The sequence below is a fragment of the Metopolophium dirhodum genome, chromosome 4 (assembly GCF_019925205.1).
Source record: "Metopolophium dirhodum isolate CAU chromosome 4, ASM1992520v1, whole genome shotgun sequence".
Lineage (NCBI taxonomy): Eukaryota > Metazoa > Arthropoda > Insecta > Hemiptera > Aphididae > Metopolophium > Metopolophium dirhodum.
Window position 1 is genome coordinate 26,665,025 of NC_083563.1, and position 21,911 is coordinate 26,686,935.

At 28.6% G+C, this 21,911-nt stretch overlaps 1 protein-coding gene across 4 annotated transcripts in view; it reads right to left on the reverse strand.

The window, feature by feature from the left end:
* LOC132943038 (serine/threonine-protein phosphatase 2A regulatory subunit B'' subunit alpha) overlaps positions 1–21,565 on the reverse strand; it is a 37,662-nt gene extending 16,097 nt beyond the window's left edge. For 2 of the 4 annotated variants that reach the window (XM_061011813.1, XM_061011816.1), the window contains exon 1: positions 20,973–21,565. The gene's annotated coding sequence lies outside the window, so the exon portion shown is untranslated. The remainder of the gene's footprint in view (positions 1–20,972) is intronic. The other 2 variants (XM_061011815.1, XM_061011817.1) reach the window with 1 other exon arrangement.
* Positions 21,566–21,911: the final 346 nt, after the last annotated feature.

Here is a 21,911-nt window from a genome sequence, read left to right on the forward strand (position 1 = left end):
GTTTTTAAGTTTACTATAAATAACAAAAAGGTCACGTTATGTATTTATCGAGTTATATTATGTTCCGCGTTTATATTAATCCGATATTTCTCTTCACACACGACTACACGAGTAATGAGGGCAAATGCCAATGCGCATAGATCATCATATATCGATTACTGCAATTCATTTTCATTCAAAAAAAAGTATCATAATATAGTATCATACTTCTACGGCATTATTTCCATATAAATTATTATTAATAATAAAATATAGTTATTATTGTTACTGCAGTCTCTATTGAAATTGTATATAATATATATCATTTTTATAATTTATGGAATTCATTTTTTAGGCAGGCTTAAATTAGTTTTACAACAATTGCTGTAAAATTCATTGTATATTATTATTTTTTAGCAAAACCCACAGTACATTTAAATACAACATATGTGTTACTAATGTACCCACTACCTAGGTAACTTAAATGAGAAATTGAACTTGGTACTATGTTAAAACATAACAATTTACAATATCCACGGCAACCAAAAATATTTTTTATCTAATGGCTACTTTTTAGGTAGTACCACCAAAATTAAAATTTCACAAATATCTAACAAAAATTTAACTACGTACTTCAGTCCAAGTGGATCTAGGGGAGGGGGGTGCTAACTGCTAATGTGCTATGGTCTATGATCCTGTATAACCTCTTATACCGCAGTAGCCAATATCATTTATTGTATTTAAGTAATAATAAGTAATGACTACCTAAATACCAAATTTATATTATTATCAGTTTATCAGATATTCCTAGACATGAAAATGCACTTTGTGTTATCGTCTTGAGGGATTATAGCAGTTTAAGTTTTTGGGTAACATATTATAATAATGTCCTTTAAATTGAACATTTTATACTATTTACTAGGTATGAATACATTATAATATATTATTGTATTTGTATTTATTATATAATGATATCCCTATTATTTTATCATAATACTTTTTATCACAGACAAAAACGCTAAAATAATGTCAGCTTACAACATTTAAGAAGAGATTTTGAGATTTTAATAAATACGAATTAATTAAAATATATACTAATTTTATAAGGAAGCAGGAATGATGGAAAAAATTAATTTAATATGAAGCACAAACAAATGTTTCAATACATATTATGTACAATCATCAAATAACTTCCAAAACCATGGGATATTAAATAAGATTTATGGACTGAACAGTCGTGTATTTATTGTTTTTTTTTACCAAGAGTAAAAATAATAAAACATTCTTATACGCGAGAAAATACTGTAAAAATATAAAACGTTAGTACGACGAGTTTAATTATTATATTGACATAAAAAAAACTCAATACAAACTACTAACATACGAACATATAAGACTATTGAATAAACACCGTAAAGTTATAAAAATAATAATAAAAAAACCAAACAAATAATGTTGAACGAGGAAAAGAAATAATACCTGTATAATATAATATGTAGTAGGAAGATACAATTATAAAAACAGGACTTTAGGAAAAATAATTAAAATATTCTTAGTTAGTTTGAATGAATTCCACAAAATCTGTTTTGGTAATGTTTCATTAAACATGGAATGCAAATGATATTTTGAATGAAAAAAAAAGAAAAATATATAATATAGGTAACGTAACTGCCTGACTTAAAGTATATAAATTCAATTGTTTTATTATATAGCTCTATTAATATTACTGCATTATTGCAACGTATCAAGTCATGCAGGCTAAAAAATTGCGTCAGACGTGATAAATAATTCTTAATATTTTTTAAGAATTTTTTTTCAATTTCTCGGAAAAATGACGTCAAAAGGCTGCGGGTTGCCGCCACTTCAAAAATTTTATTGATGATACGGGATTTAATTAACGTAATACAACGTTATGAATAACATTTTTTCTATAATTTTTCCATAACATTTTCTATACTGGGTTATTCACCAAGTATGTTCATCCTCATTTTTTTTTTTAAAAACGAATTTTAGCAAATCCAGATTTTTGGAATTTTTAAGTATACTTACTTGAGGACCATATTTAGTTAGATACCAATTATACATTAACATTTTATAATTTGTAAACATTTCCCAAGTTTAATAAATACTATATCCCATATATTGCATCTATTTCATAGTTTTGTAAAACCACTTTTAAGAACTATTATCAAATATCAGATAAAGGTACTATTCGTTTGAATTTTGATTTATATAACATCTATATTTTCAAAAATAAATCATTTGCTTGACAATTTAGAGTAAAAAGGTTCTCATTTGCAAAAAATAAGATTGTAACGCCACAGAACACGCTCCCTTAAATAGTGTAAAAATCCGAATAATTATAAATTCATTATTAAAGGATAAATGGAGTGAATATGATGCATTCAAGTAATGTCATAGAAGCAGAACATTTCAGATTATAAAATATTGTAATTCATAACAGTAATAAATAATAATTTATAAATTATAATTTATTACTCAGGAGTCAAGAGTACACGCACGCGCGCCGAAGATCGGGAGATACAAAAGGGAAGACGCGTCGATGAAAAAATTATTTTTTTTCTTCTCTCTGTCCTATCCGGCTATCGGGTTGCCCATAAAAATAATCGAACAAAACCGGACGGATGGAATGGCTGTGATACAGATAGGAAAATAATAATAATAATGGGTTCTTCTCTTAAAGGTAACCTTACCTATTATATATATATATATACGATATATTGCATAGTATGTTATACCTATAGAATCGACCGCTGTGGCGCAGTAGTACGCATGTAGATAATACTATTATATGTGTAAGTCTATATGTATATAATGTAATAATATATATTATAACGGAACGAATGAGATTGCGCGCGCACAATGTTGTCGTCGATAAATTATGTAACATATACAGGTATATCTAGTATCCATTTGTAATTTTTACAGTATTCGCTTTCCACGAGTTACTATTAAATATTTGGACCTTGCGACCTAAACCTTGTTAATATAAATTATAAATCGAGGTGTTTTTTAGAAGGAGGGAGAGAAGTACTCAAATATGAGCTTCTGGGAATTATCACATATTCACATGTCAAACTCTTTGTTTACAGATTGCAGTTTTTTATTCAGCATTTTCAGTGGACGCATTCACAGGATTTGATTCCAGTTAATTTGACCCAGATTTTGACATATCGACAATTATGAATAATAACACGGTTAACTTAAATTTGACGATTTCATAATTTACAAGTGTGCAAAGGCGATACACCACTCTTCATATTAAAGATAATACGCTGTAGCACAGGACATATTCTCGCTGTATAACCGATAATACTATTGTGAAGAAAACAATAAGAAGGTACCGCAATAAACACTAAATTATACACGTATTACAATCGCATTACCCGGGAGAAGGAGGAAGGCGGCGGCATGAGCCATGGCTTGAGGTCACCGGGTCGTCTAAGTATGGTCAGGAATGTCGTAGTTTTTTCAGCAAACCTCTTGAGCGACACCTGCAAGTAATGCGCCCGCTGACCGTTTAACGAATATCTTGCACAGTTGTACCCAATTGCAGAGAGGTGTAGGAGATATATTATATTATACATATACACCGAGCATGGCCCTACATTTTGCGAGTGCGTTTTGTGAATATCGTTGAAGCTATTGTACGCGCTGCGAGTTGATAACACGACCGGTGGCGGTGCAGGCAGCGGCGGCGGAGTCGTTTTTCTACGCCTGAAATAGTCGGGACGGCGCGGCGGCGGTCGGCCGGGCGTGCGGCGAAAAAACGCGCCCGGCACACGCGCACCAACATATTATACGTGCGCTCTGATGCACGTGTCACCTACGCAGCCGATTTTCCAGCTTCCGTCCGGATCGTTGCCCTCAGCGGCGCGACAATAACTCTCAATAAAATATTTTTTAAAAAAAAACCCAAAATCAAGTTTGGCGGCCAAAAGTGGATTACCGTGTGAAAAACTTAAATAATACGGGCGAGATGCATACGAGATACATACGCTCATAACATTTGTGTGTGTATAATATTATATTAATTATAATGTGTACGGTGTACGCTGTACGCATCAGTTTAACACAATAACGCGTGCCATTTACAAGTGTGCGATATTATGAAATTAGAAACTGCTGTCATTGACCGGTATGAAGACAATACACGAAATCAAAGTTAAAATTAATATTATGAAGCTTATTAACCCACTATCTCATCCACTGTCGATTGAACAGAAACTCTACAGACTTCTAAACTACTTACTGATCGTTATTTGAAAAAAAATAATATATATAGATTTAACCTATTTTTTTAGTACGTTAGAAAACAAACAGGAACTAATCGGAAGAGAAATAAAACAAATATCTATACAAATGGAAAGTCTGAAAACCAATTCTAACCGTCTTTGGTAAATTAAGACAAATTCACGTTTTATGTACAATAGTCAATATATATAGGTAAATTATAAATGTATCTACTATTTATAAAGTTATTAAAAACCACCATCAGTGCAAATCGAACACACAATAATATAACAAATATAATTGTAATACAAAATATGATTTACCCTCGGATTTACCGTTAAAATATACTATTTATTCAACTAGAAATATTACATATATGTAAACTATATATGTAACTGAAGTGGACTTAAACTGTTCAGTTATTAATAATATAATTTATTACTATACATTTTGATCTTATAAGATATCAATAGGTACGTATTATAATATAACTGTTAAACAAATAGGTACCTAAATAATAATAATTGTATTTATTTTAACACGTGTATTTTCTTAATTTATATAATATAATAAATTAATCATTAATCGTTTGTGTTTAACTTAAAAGTCTAAACACTTGCTTAAGTTAATTCGATTACACATTTACACCAATGTATTTGTCCTATTCAACTAGCTAACGTAATATTATTAGACTAAATCGTCAAACACTTAACCGTTAATAAAAAAAATAACCCTTACCACAGAAGCTTTGGATCCTGTCCAGGATTACGATAAATTTATCACGTTCGCATTACCTGTGCCGTTGCCAGCTAAGAATAAAATCCTATAAGTTCATCACTGACGTATGGTCGATAAAAAGGAACGCTGTGGTAAATTTATAAGTAATACCACTGAGTATAATATACTATTATACATAGTGTAAATATCTATCAATAGGTAATACTATACTAATATTAGGTAATATACGAGGTAATATATGAGGAAGGATTCGCGTGACTGAATACATAAAAATATAATCGATTAACAACGATTAATAAAAATTAAATAAAAACTAGTATTACCTACATACGTATTTATTTAATATTTATTGAATAGTAATCTATTGACCGTTCGCATTTTTGTACAAAATAATTCTAAATATATAATATATAATATACCTAAAAATTTGTAAATTTTTCACAGAGTTGATATTTACAGAATTACCTTGTCACCTATTATTAAATATTTTTGATTAATCAAATACTAGTCAAAATGACCTCGAATAAAATCCGATTTTTCATTTTTTTCGACTGTTGACCATGTTGATTGACGTTTCATACTGCCATAATGACAAATTGCTAATACTTTATAGCTTATATATCTATTAATATTGTTATGAAGTTGAATATTAAAGACATATTTATAGAAATACCTACATCCTACAATAATAATTAATTGATAGTTGATTAAATTATAACATTTATAGGTGTATTGACCTACAATCAAAAAGTTCATACCCCATTATAAATATTATGTATTTATGTTTATAGTGTAATGCTAATAACCAAGTTGTCGAAGCAAAAATTGTATAAATTTCAAAACCAATAAAAAAAAAGGTGGATAAGTGGATGTCGCTCTGCTGTACGGTAGGTTACAAGTGGGTCGCTGTAATGGATGGTGTTAAATTTGAATTCAATGATATAATATCATTGTATAAGAAAAACGATTCTGAGCGAAAACGGTCAGTCAGCCTATGATTTTACCAAGTATATTTGATGATATTATTGTGAATAAAGTAATTTAAATATAACCTATTTACGTGGAGCCTTGTTTTAAATTTTCAATCCTTAGCCATAAAAGTTAAAAATTTATAAATTTTTAACTACAAAATAATTAATAAATTATAAATTTGATAAATGTTGTCAAAATTTGAACTTTAAATGCTTATAAAAAAAAATTGTGCCTATGTATTTTTAATATTTTTCAACTGCTATTAGAACGATATATCAGGAGCCTTATATTAAATTTTCACGCTTTTTTACCCAACAAATAAAAATTTATTGATATTTATAGAAAAAAAACTAAAAAAATTGAAAACTGACAATGTCCGTAAACAGCTCAAAAAGAGTCAAAATATTTTCAACATTTTATGGTGTATAGAAAATGCTAATATAAACATTCAGTGAAATTTTCAAGTATCTACAGTCATTCGTTTTTTAATTACAATAAAATAAGAAAATTGTTACATGAGAAATCGAGTAAATATCAAATGTTGTAAAAATATAAATTTCAGACGCTCATAAAATTTTAATTTAAGTTTCTTCTAGACATTTTTTTTTTGATAAAGGTAGACAAACTTATGAGTAATCTTATATTACATTTTCAAATCTTAGATTTGAAAAGAAAAATTTTTATGAATTCTCATCAAAATAATTTGCTATTTTTCGTGATTTTTCCGTATTTTGTCAAAATTTGAACTTTAAATGCTTATAATTAAAAACTGTGACTAAGGATTTTTAATTTTTTTCATCTGCCTTTGAAACAATAACCTAGGAGCCTTCTATTAAATTTTCAAGCTTTTTTACTCAACAGATAAAATTTTATTGATATTTATAGAAAAAAAAACTAAGAAAATTGAAAACTGACAATGGCCGTAAACAGCTCAAAAAGAGTCAAAATATTTTGTAAATTTTATGGTGTATAGAAAATGCAAATATAAACAACCAGTGAAAATGTCATGCATCTACGGTCATTTGTTTTAGAGTTACACCAATAACCAAAATCGATTTTGTTAAAAATCGATTTTGCGTAAAAATTCCCGTTTTTCCTTAATTTTTCTTTTGTTTTTCACATCGCTTTTGAAAACTACTGGGAAATTAAAATTTTGACCTCCCCAATGCACCAACGATATTCACTTTCCCATCGAACAAGATACTTAAGTCGAAAATCGAAGCATTATTTCGACTACTTATCGTGTACACAGACACAAAAATAAAAAAATAAAAAAAAAAAACACACATCATTGTAAAATCAATACATTCATCGTTTCACTCAGAATCTAAAAAAAAATGTTCATTTTATACTTGATTTTAATAATATAAATGGGTATGGTTTGAAAAAAAAATATATAGATGTTTACTTAAAATTAACAAACCAGAAAAATTATTATATAGGTACATTATATAACATTAATTTAAATAATTAAACAGAAAAAGCTTTCTAGAAGGCGGTAATATAAAGGGTTTATTAGAAATAATAGTTATCAAACAGTTCATTTTAAAAATCATATGCGGTGCATATTAATTATTATAGGAGTGAAGATGACGAGGACTTGAAAACAATAGATAAATAAAATATGTAATTGCAAAATTCAATAGTTTGAAGTAGTATAAGCCATAGGTATCTATACTGTTTACAAACAATACATACATTTACCTATTTATGCACATACCAATCGTTATTTAATGAGATAAAAATTAATATACACCTCCGTCAATCGGGTCTCAAATTGATTTAAAAGTAGGTATAAACTTATTATATATTTTTAAGGTGTTATGACCAAAGTTTTGTTCATATTCACTTAATGGAATTACCTATTATTTTTTGATTGTAGGTTTCAGCTATCCTGTTATTTATTGATTTGTGTTCTTTTAAGGCGACGCCCTGTTGATTATAATAATTAAGGGATTAATATTTTTGTAAATCTGATACATTTTTACTTAAATAATTAGTTTATGGCTGTGTAGTATTTTTTTGCAACCTAAACACGGTTTAAAATAAAATTATGTTCGACAAACTGTCAGCATATGCATGCGAAAACAAGCCTGGGAAGTTAGGAATCTGTTATTACTTATTTGATTAAATAATCAATACCTATTCATAATCCTACAAATGTGACCAAACTTGTGTCACTTGTCAGATACTATTACCAAATACATACAATGATAAATATAGACTAGCTTTTTTATCGTAAGCTCAGCTCAGCCTGCTAATAACATGTAGGTAGGTAACTTACTAAAAAGGGCGTTTAACTGCAGTTAACAAGACTCAATTGAATATGAAGGCATATACCTAATAATGTATGTTATCGTGAACAAAAGTTTCCGAAAATCATGCTTATATAACTCGATCTCCTTTTTAGAAGGTTTCAATGGAAGTATGTGTACTATTAGGTAACTGTTAATGGTAATACTATGTAATGAATGTGTTGAATTTCAATTTAATGATAAGTTACTATATATTATGTACAAAAAAAAAACAACCCTGAGAGAATGAGACGGGTTGATTGACGCTTGATCCATTTCGACGGATAATTTATGATATATAAATTATTATTAGTATTTTCTTAATTAGGTAAAATTATGTATAGATTGGTGGAATGAATAATTTAAAATAAATCTAAATATTTTGAAAATGTAATGTATATTTTAGAAACTAATACTATAACGAAAAATGAAAAGTTTCAAGTTTCTATGAGAATTTTTTTTTTAATTGCCACATTAATTGTGCCTACGATTTTCAAAACTTTTAAACTGCATCAATTTATGTACTTATTTACTTCGAGATTTTAGATTGAGAAACCAGATTTTTTTTCAACATAAATCGGAAAAAGTACAGACAATTTCAAACGACTATAAATAGCTTAAAGAAAGCCAACATCTATTAATCATTCCTCATTAGGTCTATATAATAATAAAATGATAAATGTCAAATTATGCATTCTGAATTACTTAAAAATAAAAGTCCACATCGATAAAACGCATATTATTACAAGGATGAAGAAATCAACATATCAGTACGTTATTCGATCAATCGTTCAGAACATTGCTATAATATGAAAATATAATATATAATTATTATCTAATATCTGATATTAGTTTTCTGATGTAAAAAAGATTAAACACTTTAATATTATATTATAAACTTATAAAGAATAAAATAATTAGATGAGTCGAAATTCTGAACTAGCCACGAGAATCTTTCATATTATATTACCATCGTCATTATTTGTAGACTCGTCACTGCAGGAAAGCTAAATTAATATCAGAATTAAACAATATTACCTAGATGTAATTTTATACAATATTATAGACACGGATACTGAATATAATAATAATATATTATATTATAAAATATACCACGCAGTGTGGTATATGGCGTTTTCTCGTTTTTCTATTTTCCGATAAATCGTTCTAAAAAAAATGTTACTCAAATAAATTAAACAAAAAATTAACTTACTATGTTTATAATTTATAAAGGTATAGTACACCTATACGAATAATGAATATACATATATCTATATATTATATAGTTCACAATTTTAAATGATATTTTTATATTTTATGATGAAATGTCTTTAAATCTTTAGATTCTCTAATATTTTGTATACATAGGTAAGTAAATTAACAAAAAATGAAAAAAAGTCATGTAGAAAGTCTAATTTAAATTTAAAATACTTGACGAATGTTGGAGCGACTTTTTATTTATAACCACCCTGTATTATTATAACAATTAACAAGTGTTCAATATATTCTATAGATGACCAGAAATGTTCCATGTATAAGTGTACCACAATAACAATACATATATAATATATATACGTATACCTACCATGCTCACGCGCTAGATTTTCAGCGTACGCCAAACTATGTGGCGAGAGTACAGTTCATACGGGACGTGTCGTACCTATATAACCGCGCCTACTGCATACCTTAAGACACATCTTAGTATATATTGTGTGCGTATTAAACCATTATATTATATAAACCTACATTTGTATTAAATGTGTTATGACTTATTTTAACAGTTTAAAAACAATATTGGTTAAAACTTTACAATACAATGACTATGGTTAAGACTATAATAATTAATAAGGTTTCCGCCTTTAAAATACATTTACAATCGTATAATATTATATGAATATGATTAACATATTATTTCATTCGTCACTATTATGCCTACAGGGTCCTAAATCCTAATACTAAATCATATACTCCTATAGTCCTATCATTTTGATTTCAACCACATGTCTTAAATGAATTGTAGGCGTTCTAAGCCCATATAATATCAATCACTCGAAATTAATCCTCAGGATATCATATACAGTACCGTTGGTATACCTATACGTAAAAAAGTTACGTTGTGCAGGCTCATACTAACTAGGTGATCGAATGTCTGATAATACAAATTATCGAGGACTATCATAAAAGTCCACCGACACAAGAAATCACTTGGGTCTAAATGTCTGGTGATTTTCAAATCACTCAAGAAACGTTCCAAAATGAAAGTCTGAGCACACCTTTATGGCTATTTTATATACCATGTGTCCATGAAAACAGGGTACACAAAAAAGTGAAGTTCTTGCGCATGTGCAAAATAAAGAGTTATACAATTGTAAGTCAAAGGAATTTATCATCCAATAGTTTAAACTCATGTCCCTGAGTGTCTAAGATACATAGGTACCCTGTTTTTGTGGACACGCGACATAGTCGGTTTTTCTGAAATATACAAAACCATATTATCGTACATTCGTACCTATATTACCAGTAATACAGTATACCATATATCTATAGCGGTACTGTATATAATATTTACATATGAATCGTACATAAATACATAATTATTTATAATATTTAACTGTTGACTGTTCGTTTCAAAAGCCTGATCAAGGGTGATGTTAGTGTATATATGTATATACCGTATCGTGACAAATATAAAAGTTCACGTCTCGACTAAATTACACCATTCGGTAGTGGACTGTACGTTTAAGTAATAGTTAACATTTAAGGGAAATTATTATAATAAAAATAACTATAATACAAAATTATTATTGATACTGGAAAGAAAAATGCGCGTACGAAATGGGCATACCGTTACACTACGTCGCCATCGCTCGTTTTTGACGCAGATATTATACTATTTTATACACAAGTATTAACGCCGGTCATTGACAGATGGGCGGCGACCGGTGTGCCTTTCTTTTTTCTTTTTTTACTATACTATCAAGTATCAGTGTGGTTGTCGTTATTACACGCATATCTATATATATTATATTATATAATATGTATAAATATAAATATAATATAGTACCATCGGACGTGGAAATCGTCCCGATGCTACCGTTGAAAAAATCTAGACAAAATGTTGCAAAATTAATACCAGGAATATATCCTACATAGGTAGTAGGTACCTAATATATTATGATGAACATAATAATATAGCGTGCGTTAACAGAGGGAACTTTTAACACGAAAACACGGTCGTCAGGGTTAATATTCGTAATTGGTCTTATGCAGACGTGTTTCGCGCGCACGTGTACCTATATTATATTATATTATATAAAGTGACGTAGACACTGCACGTCAACTTCGAACACATGCAATTATTATAAAGAGCCACACGCATAGATGATTAAGGTTTTGTCTATAGGCATATAATATATGTATATATAAAATTGAATTGTTTTTTGTTGTATTTTTTTCATCAATTACGGGTCAAGGTAATTTTAAGTGCAACGAGCGACTTATGATTGGATACATTGGCAGTGGACACACATAATAGAATTAACGTAATAATAATACAACATTCAACAAGTTCTCGCATGTCGTGCTCGAATTTCTATCACGATTCACGACCAATGATATAACGCGAGTGTTCATTGAAAATTTGTATTTTGTATTTAATTTTCATTATAGCTGATGTGTAGGCTGTTATATTATTATATAAATACAACATAGTACATCCTGGCTGACGATGGCATAATATTAATATCCGTAGTCTATAATCCAGCCCCTACTCATAAGAAACGAAACGACCTCATAAAACCCCCTTATTTCTTAATACGAAATACCTTGAATTATTTAACTATACAATTAACAATACTATTAAAATTAAAAATTAAATCAAATTAATAATTATACTGTTCTGTATTCATAATAATCAATAATTCACATTAGGTCTTTACTTTGTAATATTAAAAAAAAAACAGCACGATTATTTCAACCTATGTCTATAGAGTATAGAGGACACTGTATTGATACCGCAAACCACTAGGATTAAAATATAAATACTATAATAGACGTCTGTTCAATATTATTTCTGTTATTTATTAGTGTTTATTTTTTGTAAACGTGTGACGGTTGTCGTCATTGAAATTGATGTTACAGACGTATACCAGTAAAAAGCGCTAATAAATATTAATTATTTAATCAACTTTTAGTTAGATATTATTTTACATGATTGCAATTTTTATTGTTCTAAAATACATAACAATATGTTATGTTTTAAAATTGAATGTGTTTTAATTTTATAATTTATAAGCTTATAAAAAAATAAGGCAGCGAAAGTGTTAAGGACCCCAAATTTATCATTTTATAGGTTCACAAATATTATTAATATATAATGTATTAATTATTACAAGCCTGTACTGCACTGTGTTACTGTACCTAGGAAACGCCGAGTAATGACGAGTGTTTAGGAAATTATTGCTTGAGTTCGATGTTGTTCAACAATTAACTATACAATAATGAATTGTTATTAAAGTTAAAATGATTCCATTAACATAAATTAATCTTGGATTAAAAAATAACGCTACCTCTGATATATATTATAATATAGTATTTACATTTACAGGATATAATTTAAAGTTGATAGTAAATAAATGAGGTTGATGAAAATATATTTTTAAGATGTGTATCATCATAGGAAGTGAAATCTTAACAAATTATAAAAGTATTAGGCGGTACTATGATTTTCATAGTTGAGTGATGAAAAACAGTACTGACTTCAACATGTTTTCTTTTTATTATTTTTGAAAAATATAGGTACACCGGAAAGACGGTTTTGGATACCATAATTAGTCATTACTCATTGCATTTCATGTTACATAATCATACATAATAATATGATAAAAATAAAAATACTAAATAATATACAATATACAATAAAATATCTACCAAAATACACACTCAAAATAATTTTCCTTTTTAATGAATATTTCAAAATATTATTATAATATTTTTGGATGTATTATGAAAATTGACATGCCTTGAATGATATTTTGTTATTATCGGACGAAAATATAACTCCGTAAAGTTTATTTTTCGATTGTTCATTACTACAATTACATAAACCAAGTTTTTAATAATAAATTTTATATTGATTCATCCGGAATTAATAAACCGTTATATTTATTTATATTTTAATAAAATATCATAATTTACCTTTTTTTAAATCAACTGTGTTGTAGCGAATTATTAATGTTCAATAATAATTTTATTTTTAAATATTTCTCAGATAATCTTGGCAAAGCAGAATTACAACATTGAATATTCATAATTAAAACCATTCATCAATTAACATTATTTTTATTTTGCTTTAATATGGATGTATATAATATACCTATATTATACATAGGTATATAAAAAACATACTAACATAAACTTATAAAAATGTTTATATTCTACAACTTATACATATTTCATAATACCATTTACACCAACATCAGATAGTTACGTGAAGGTAAATTAAGAAATACAAAATTCGTTCACGACTATACGCATATAGTAATAAAAATGTAGGTACTAATAATCGTGGTGGTCTTTTGGTCATGTTACTGAAATGTCAAAACATTTTTATCGAACTATTATTGGTAATTTATGATCTCGTTTATGATATAATTCAATATACCTAACATCGACAAAATCCCTATATACTTAATATTATCCGTCGAATCCTACTCATGAAAGAATTTATTGAAAAACAATATATTTAATAGGTAATAATAATAATAATAATAATAATAATAATAATAGTAATAATTTATTCTTTCTCTAATAAGGAATATTTTTATTTGGAAAAATTATATGGCACAACGCAAATTTGTCCAGAACATACTTAATATAACGGAGAATAAAATATTAGAATCGTAATTTGTTTTATGAATTATTTTAATGATGTTAAGTCCAATCAATTATCGTACATAATATCTCTTGATAATAATAAATTAATAGGTAGGTACCTACATACAAAATAAAATAAACAATATTTTATTTTTATACAATATTTGGTAACAGGAATGTATTAGAGCTTTCAACTTAGCATTTGTACTTAACAATTTAAGCTAAAGCCTGCAGATTATATCAAACAAAATTTAAATAATAATGAAAGGATATGAATGATAAAAAAAATAAAGATAATAATAATTTATAACAAAACACGCCTGATTGACCATTGCGTAAAAGTGACTTGTCGACGGTATAATAAAATATAGAAATGTTAGCACTTATTGTACCTATTTATGGGAATTAATCCGGATGACGACGTTCGCCAAAATATAAACTTAGAGAAATCAAAAATATTACCATATACTGGCCTAAACCCCATTCATTCAATCGCAAAGATGAAGTAGTTACCCGAGTAGTTATTTATAGACAACGTACAGGTCACTAAAAGATTTCTCATGGACATCTTATGAGCAGAGAAGAATTAGTAATGTGTCGAACCTGCAGAGAACCTCTTATAATCAAGCGCCTCCTTGTTTACTGTCGAAACCATATGGAAACCAGAAAAAGTCTAGAAATGTCTGACAACCATCACATTTCTAAAATTAATTGATATGTACAACCGTGTACAACTTAATCTAAGGAAACCATTGTATTATTTATATGTAACTAATATTTATTGTGTTATAAGCTATAATAATCTAGTAGCTGTAGTGCTGTACCCATGAATAATAAATAATAAATATAATATAATAGTAGCAGCTAAATTATTTAAAAAAACTTTTCATAACAGGAAAATTAAAAAAAAAAATTAATTCGTGTTTAATTTCTAATCTATATTAAATATTGATATTACACATTTTTTGATATATTTAATGCCTAGAAATACACACCTTTTAAAAAACACACATCATAGAAAAATCCGAGGAAAAATCAATTAGTTCTCTGGTATTTTGAATATTATCTAAAAACAAATGTACCAATTTCAGAAATTTCTTGGAATTTACAGTGTTTATTTAATGGATTATTAAATCAATAATATTTATATGAGTACCTAAATAAATCTACCTACAATTATTATTTACTTATCTATATAGTACGAAAATCATATTTTTTGCAATTGAGATTGGCACTGTAGGTATAAGCTTTTCAAAAATAAATACGATTTAATTTAATAGAGGACGGATATATTTTTTTATAGCTGTCGTATTTTTTTTTTAACTAGAAGTTATAAAATGGCTAATTCGCTTGAAATGTATATTATTTATTTTTTGATGTATACTTGGCTGATCCATGGACGTTTTTAATGTCACTAAATAAAAAACTAATTCTTTTACATTTATAAATAAAGGTATTACTAATTACTAAAAACTTTTAACAGTTTATAACTACAAAATGTTTGAATACATGATTATCGAGATGATTATATAGTAAAAATATAGGTACCAACCCAAACCTTTAGCCTGGTGATGTTGAAATAAGTAAGTACCTATATTCAGGTTATCCCGTTAAATTATCCTATTCAGTAGCGTATCTAGGATTTTTTCAAGGTGGGGGGGGGTATACAATTTTTAATAGACGTTCAGTATACACATATTATATTTATATTATTATTTACATATTGTATTGTGTACAAAATTTGGCCACCGGGGGGGGGGGGAATGGCCCCCATTCCTCTTAATGATAATACATTTTACTTTTTAGTTTGACTTATATCGGCAGTAAAAAAGTTAATTTTAATTATTAATTAATCGATTCAAATAAAAATAAAAATAAATAGTAGTGTATAATAATCTCGATAGTAATTATACAATAAAAGCATTTTCTAAACTAATCAAAATATTATCATTAAAAGAACTTCTAATATATCATACATGTATTTCATGAAAAATAATTTTCGTCAAGATATATTATATCCAATTACCTAAATAATTTCATAAAAACCTTTATGCGCGCAAAAACATAACAGTACATGTTTTATTTGGCTAAATACCAACTTTATTTTAATAAAAAAGGCTATATAAAATTATAATATGAAAACTAATTTAAGAGGCTTCGTTAAGGTGCATTTTTGGGAGTTAGGGATTAGTTAGGGACAAAAAAACATATTGCTTACGTACATAATAATTGTTAATAAATAAATGAGAAATTATTTTATAAAAATCGAAATCATACTAATACCCGGTAATACCTAAATGAACTAACTAAAAGCAAGTATTATAATAAAGATATTATTAGGTACAATAAGGACGCTAAATAATAACTTCTATAAAAACATAATATGTACCACAGACACTCACTATAGAGTATAGGACATAGGAACTATAATATAATATATAAAAATATACTTGAAAATATATTTTTGGTATTTTGCAACTGACAGATGTATCTATCATCTGAAATCATGACATAATTATAAGAACACATAGTAGGTACCTATATAACTGTTTCAGAATTCTTATCTTGCTCGTTTCATTATTTTTATAGAAAACCCTGGTGGTTGTTGAGTTTAGTACAATTTAGTAAATAGTTTAAATTTGTACCACATAATAAATGATAATTAATAGTCGTGACGTAATCACTGTTAAGGTAAACGAACTATATCTGATCTCTCTATTATTTTTTATCAGACGACCTATGCAGCTATATGCCACATGTTATAATATTATATAATGTAAAATATATGTCAAACGGAAATGCTAATATATTAATTCGAGTTTGTATTGAACATGCACTTAAATAATAAAAATAATAAAAAGATGAATGAATGAATGAAAATCTCGAGGATCCTCGTAGCCTACATGTTTGGATAATCCCACACAACATATTAAAACCTACAAGTTTAGATATGATAATGAATGGAATAAGGAATGTAAATACAATAAGCAACACCTACCTACGCGCAATTTTAATAGGGTCAACAAAATGTGTTCGTAGACTTATAAATTATAATACCTGCACAAACGCCCATATTTTACGCACGAACGTTCAACGTATCCTGAATATAATGGAAAATCGGATTTAAAAATTTTGGAGGGAAAAAATTGTATCTTAAACTAATTGTACACCTTTTGGTACACTATCTCAGCAACCGGTGCGAGTAAACATCACACGAAATTCGTGTAGCTACATAATATGTATAGGTACTATTTTCTTAATGTAATTATTTGAAAAATTTAAATTGTTATATATTACGCAGTATGAGATATGATGCTAAATGTAACTTGTATAAATACAGCCTCACTACCAAAAATTATATTCTATTGTGGTGAACGACAGACTTAAAAACGAACAGTGCCTTTTAGGTTTCAGTTAGGTTTATTCCTAAATTTTAGTTATTACTAATTTGATTCTAGTTAGTTAAATAAGTCAGTTAAGAATTATTTTTGCTTCTTAAATATTAAAATTATAAGTACCTACTAAAGTACCTACAACAGGTAGGTACACAATAAAATAATGTTGAGCTTATGGGCAATGTATTTTATAATACATAGTCAGATAATAAATATACCTACTCTGAGGTATCTCTATGTAATTGTCATAGTTATATTGTACCATATACCTACCTACATAAACTCTTTGGAAAGATAAAACTATAATAATTATAGTTCCCACAAAAAAAGTTACCTTGTACAAAGTAAATACCTATCATTTCTCAGTCCATAAAACAGTCATATTGAAATTTGAAACAATGGAAATTATTGAGATTTAATTCCCACCAACAGAAATTATTGAACTAGATGTCTAAATATAACAACTAACAGTTATTCACAAGTTCTATTATAGGTCTATTCACTTGGATGTCTTCAGATTTCTGTTACATGGTCCCTTCATGTCATGCCCATGAAACGTATCTCATAACAAGGTTTTATCGAATTATAAATTAGATATAAGCATTTATATTCATATTAAATTTATGTTTATTGTTATTTTATTTAAATTAATATTTAAACATCAATTTAATATAACCTAAAATTGTGCTTGGGATTTAGAACTTGTTTTAATTTTGGAATTTTATAGCACATCAAATTGCAAAAATATGCGTTATATATTACCTTAAATGTTGTTAAATATATATGTGCAAAAATATGCAATAAAAACAACAAAATATGCGAAAAATGGAATTTTAAAACAAAGTTAAGTACCAAGAATAATCACAACACGTTCAACTGAAAACACAACTAGTATAATAACTAGGTCTATTTTGCTTAATCTATATCTACTTTTAAAATTAGATAATAATCAAGATGTTATTTCATAACATAAAACTAATTTTGATAAAAAAATGGATCATAATGCGAAGATATCTCAGTAAGTCCAGAAAGAACACTAAAATATAAAAATGTGAAAATACTCAAAATTAAATTTTTAATTTCAGTTCTATACCTACTCGGTTCTATGAATTATGAAACAAATGTTAAGATAACTATGTTATCTCTTAACCATTTTATAAGAAATATGAAAATGCTATGAAATCCCAATACTGGTAATAATACATTTGAATGAATTATTGTGCTAGTACCAAAGACACAAATAAGAGGATTTACGGGACAATATGGGGGGAGGAGAAATACTTCTACCTTCCCCTCTGGCCGCTGGGCACGCCACTACATTGATTATATAGGTATATTACTCTAGGTATTACCCACAATATAGTATATACCTAGGTGTAGATAAGTACATGGATATTGGATATTTTAAATGCCCATCTAAAGTTACAGTTTTCGTACATAATATAGGCAGTATTTTAATGAAACCAAAATAGTTTTTTTAAAGAAATATGTGAAGCATGGACGAAATACCCAAGAAAAATGTTAAAACCATATAGGATATGTATAGGTAACTACTCTAAATAAGCGATGAAAGATGATGTATTCTATTTGTTGAATGCGTTTTTTTGTCTATAAGATTAAAAATAAAAATTAATTTTTCTTCTTTACACTAGAAGAATCAAGGGTTGGAAAAAAAGCAATAGAAATAAATAATAGTAAAATAACAGTTTGTCAGTTTATACTTTATATGTACCTATGTATTACTTTGTTTAGTATTTTTATCAATATCACACATAAATGCATACTATGTTACATTGTAACACCATAATACAATATTATATTATTAAGTATATACATGAATAGAAAGTGAGTAGATCTGTATTGATTAGTAAATTTGAACAAATATATAATATGAACAAAGATAATATAAACCCATAGATATAATATATAAATAATGACACACAATAAGGTCATCTTTAAAGTATAAACATTTAAAAACCCCAGTAATAGGTAAACTTTATAAAGATAGTATAATTGAACAATCTCTGGAATATATAGTATTTTGTCAGTATGGTGAAATATTTATACGAGTATTTATATATGCACGGTACAATAGGCACCTGCACATTTTATTTATTTTATGCTTAACTCTTAAGTACCTAGTTAAGTGAAAATGAAATAAATGTACAGCAATAATTTGTTTGGGTAGTCACTTATATGCGTTTAAACGTTTTTCACTATAGGTAGTTTGAGAAACAGTAGGTACTTATATAATTTCAAAAAGCTATGTAATGATTATAGAGAAGATAAAAGAGATAAAAATAATTTTTATCAGTGATATCTTATCCGAAAAAGTACATTTTATAAATAAATATACTATGTAAGTAAGTACCCCGGTAGGTATCTACATATTAGTAAATTTAACGTTCAAATTATAAAATATTGAACTTATTATTTTTTAATTATAGATCGTAGGTACCATGATATAAATATAGCTAATAACTATTAGAAATTAGAAATATTTTATTGATAAATAATTGCAATATGAAATATTATATACCTACATTTGTACCTACCTGAATAAATTACTCTCAATTCATGAATAAATTTTATCCTGGGTACCTAAATGTATCTTTTTATAGGACCTCTATTAATAATAAGTACTTTTATTAATAATATATAACACAGAAGTTTGAATAAGTAATGTTAATTAGTATACCTAGGTATTCCATAGTTGGGGCTAGGCCTTGTGAAAACAGTAGTTCCCCCATAATGGAACCAAAGCGAAGAAGGAAAAAAAAGTAGGTACTCCATACTAGTCTACCTTAATATTTTCTTACTCCTCTTTGGCGCTCTTTAGTTACCTTACAAGCCTGATTATAGTCATATACCTCTATAATATATATAGGTATATATATTATTTGCATATTTTTCCATATTTTCTTCACTAAAACTATAATATGAGCAGAACAAAAACTTCTTCATCTTCCTAAACATAGGCTAGTTGAGATAAGAAATAAGTAAGACTATTTTAAACAGATATATTGTGATAATAATTAGGTATCTACCTATAACATTAGACTAATAATGACATTTAGGTTTAAAAACCAACTATTCAACAGGAATTTGTTGACAAAATCAATCGTACAATGTATGTTACTTATAGATGAAAAAAAATAGGACATGTTGTCATGTTCCAACTGTGCCGTTCTTGACCATTAGCCAGAAATCACACATTGCATAGGTATCGAACACTACAACTGCCGTATGTGCTAGCAGAAACACATGACCAAAACAATGTTGAGTACACGTTATGTCGCTTTGGTATGATGACACAATCGATTACAATAGTATTTTTACCAAAATTGGTACCAATCGGGTATTATAAAAACGACCCACTATATGTTTATGGCTAGGTGGGTATTGGGTGTACATCACAATAGGTACTATTGTAGACTCGGTACTATAAACACAAAAAGGTATTTACTCGGTAGTATCGTGCAATCTCCGGATGTACTGCAGCGAAGGTCTGTCAGCCAGGCCATAGTGTAGCGGCCAGCTGCAGGTGCGACGTCGGATCAGACAGAATAGAGATCGATGTGGTCCGTCGATAATATTTTATTAGAATACCGAACAAAAATCGTGTTATTAAAATGTAATACGTCGGTCCGCACGCATCGCACCTACGCACGGTGAGCGGGCGTGGAACGCCGAAAATCGCGCGACCACGGTCCGTCGGCGGTCCCCCGGCGTCGCCAAAGAACTACGCTGGCGAGACGAAAGTCTTAAAACGATGATGACGGGCGGTGCTCGTCGGCTTCGATGGTGCTACCGGAAACGCGAACTTTGCACTTACACCACACCGGGTTCCGCGACGCGATACTATATTACAATATTTTATTATTATCACGACGACGAGCTGACGCACGGGTCCGCCGTTATATTTTATTTATCGTCAACCGTTCGCAAATATCAGACGCCGTCGCCGCCGACCGGAATGCACGCCGAAACGCACCGCGGCCAGAATACTGTGTGAGCGTATCGACAGGACCGAACGGCACGACGTTTGATTGATGACTGGGTGCGGCGGTGCGCCCGGCGCGACCGAGTCCGACGCCGCCCATTTGGTGTCGCGTCTACCCCTCCCCCCACCTTTCCAACCACCCACGCAGCAATCGTTTGGCAACCACTGAATGCACAATGCACCGCGGTCGGGGCGTCTCAAAATCGTCATTGCTCGTCACAGATTTTTGTTACACGAATTTACCGTTTTTTTTAATAGAGTTACATTGAGTTTTTCCGGTGTCTGCGTATTTTGGACGTTTTTTTTTATTTTCCGTTTTCCAGAGCACAATTTTTTTTTTATGCCGGAAAAACATCGACGTATTGTTGCCGTATATTGTGTATGTACATAACGGTATATAAT